Source organism: Tupaia chinensis, unplaced genomic scaffold (assembly GCF_000334495.1).
Source record: "Tupaia chinensis unplaced genomic scaffold, TupChi_1.0 Scaffold000283_2, whole genome shotgun sequence".
Classification (NCBI taxonomy): Eukaryota; Metazoa; Chordata; class Mammalia; order Scandentia; family Tupaiidae; genus Tupaia; species Tupaia belangeri.
The window spans coordinates 746205-748940 of record NW_006159767.1 but is presented as its reverse complement, the minus strand read 5'-3'; positions in this window follow the sequence as shown (position 1 = coordinate 748940).

Sequence of the window (2736 nt, the reverse complement as noted above, 5' to 3'; positions counted from 1 at the left end):
CTGTCTCTGTCTCTCTCTGGCAAACACACATACCCTATAGCAAAGAGAGAGAGAAGAAAAAAGTTCATTTTACTGTATGGTCAATTTTTAAAAAATAAATAAATAAGTATTCTACCAGACTAGTGAGCTATCCATTAGCGATTAGTCATTATTTTCTTTTTCTGAAAATAGCTGACAACCAGAGTCGGGTCAATGAATTACCTCTGGCACTGACCCAGCTCCAGGGAGATCAACAATATTCGTTATGTGTTGGGGAGAGAGGGGAGGTGGCTGGGGGAAAGAAAATGTTTTATTTCAAACAATACGGTACAGTTTGAAAACTTTGGCCTTTCGTCTATGTAGCACCAGACTTAATTCGCAATTTCCTTTCTCACATGCCTTAAAACAAGACCTGAATACAAATATAGCATACAGACTTCATATATCGCTTTTCTTCACCTGACCGAGGCCTTCATATTTATTGTCATTCATTATTTCTTATCTAATTAGTTTGGTTATTTCCACTAATCCCGGCTGCAGGTGATGCAGGCGATTTGTTTCAGAGCCATAAAACTCTTGTGTGTTTTTATCGTTACTAGAGTTTTCCAAAGTATGCAGTCATTTCATCATTGGCGACCTACTTTATCAAGCTAATCATTCATTTCTCTATTACCGGTGACTTGATGACCACGGTGACGTTGAGACATGTGAATCATAAATTTTCTAACATGGCATATCTTTTCCCTTGTTTCTTCACATTAACCTAATTTCCATTCTCACCTAATACTATAATGATCCTAATTGAAATCCACAAGGCGTAGTTAAAATTCAGACTCAAGTGAGAAAGGATTTAAATGAGTTCTTAATGGAACCCAGAGACCTGCCAAATTTAAAAGCTGCTTAATTCCTAGCAAGGTTATAAAAGACTTGCGGCAGTGAAAAGGCGCAGCCCCAAATCTCAGCAGATCTTACCAAGGCCCATGGCGACCAGGCCGCGTTGTGGGTTTGGGTTTTGTTTCATTTTGTTTTGTTTCACTACAGAGCATACATATAAAGACAAACAAAATGTTGAAAGTTTCCTCTTGGGACCAGCAGTTGGCGTAATGGCTATGTCACTGGACTCCCATGTAGTTGACCTGGGTTCAAGTCCCGGACCCGGTGGCTTAAAACTCACGCCGGGCGCGTGTGCGTGCGTGCCCAAGATCCCAAGAGGAGAATGGAGGAGAAGGGATTGTGGCATGGCCATCTCCCCTGGGGGGGTGATTGCTTGCTTTCTGTCTCTCTGTCTCTCTCTGTCTGTCTGGCGAGCGCATGTGCCCTATAGCAAAATCCTCTCCAAAATAAAAACCAAAAAACTAAAAACTTTGCCTTTTATTTATGTTCTATAAAGGACTTTCTTTTAACCAGTTGTGTATGCTGTATGCGAGATCTTCAAAAAGTTCGTGGAAGGGAACCAGCAGTTAGCGTAATGGCTATGTCGCTGGACTCCCACATAGTCGACCGCAGTTCGTGTCCCGGACCCGGTGGCTTAAAACTCACGCCGGGCGCGTGTGCGTGCGTGCCCAAGATCCCGAGAGGAAAATGGAGAAGGGATTGCGGCGTGACCATCCCCCCTGGGGGGTGATTTCTCGCTTTCTGTCTCTATGTCTCTCTCTCTGTCTGTCTGGCGAGCGCACGCGCCCTACAGTGAAAATCTCTCCCCCCCCCCCCAAAAAAAAAAAAAAAGTTCGTGGAAAATGGAAGCAATCTATGAATTTCAAAAACAAAATTTGCACTACAATAAACGTGTTTAAATTTCATTTTTCTACAAACTTTTAAAAGTCCTCTCACATGTTTTATGGTGTGCCTCTATTTTGTATAATAGCAATTGGGGCATTTAATCAACAGCAAAAATGACTAAAATGTGGGATTTGGAAAATACTTTTTTTCTTTTTTTTTTGGAGAGGTTTTCGCTATAGGGCACGTGCGCTCGCCAGACAGACAGAGAGAGACAGAGAGACAGAAAGCGAGAAATCACCCCCCAGGGGGGATGGCCACGCTGCAATCCCTTCTCCTCCATTCTCCTCTCGGGATCTTGGGCACGCATGCACACGCGCCCGGCGTGAGTTTTAAGCCACCGGGTCCAGGACGCAAACCACGGTCGACTACGTGGGAGTCCAGTGACATAGCCATTACGCTAACTGCTGGTTCCCAAGCTTGGAAAATTCTTAGCAGAGTGTTCATGCTGAATTAACCTCCATGCTGAATCAATGTACTCTCTGCAGATGAAGTCATTGAGCTTTAGATTCTAAGTCTCAAAAAAACACCTCTGTGAAGGACAACGCCGTTGCTTCAGTTCTCTGCCTCAGTTAATCTGACACAGGGAAAATTGAATAATGGTGTGAGTAAAGCTAAAAATTAATATGCAAAAAAAGGGGAGGAGCTACTTTTTCCAATCGCAGGCAAGGGGACTTCAAAATGGAAAGATGAAATTAAAATATGAGTTTATTTTAATGCAAAAACCCTTTAATCCTATGCATAGATTTTTCATAATGCGCATTTTCCGTAAACTTTTTGAAGACCCATCTTATGTCTAAACTTTTACAGCTGCAAAAGTGCTTAACCATTTTCTCTTTCATCTCAGCCTGATCACTTTCTTTCTCTGGAAAGAATTTCAATGGTAAGGTACAAGAATCTTTTCCCATGAAAAACGTTGATATCTTTCCAGATCCTTTCACCAATCTCTCACTGAAATATTCTAGATTAAAAGTCTGAGGA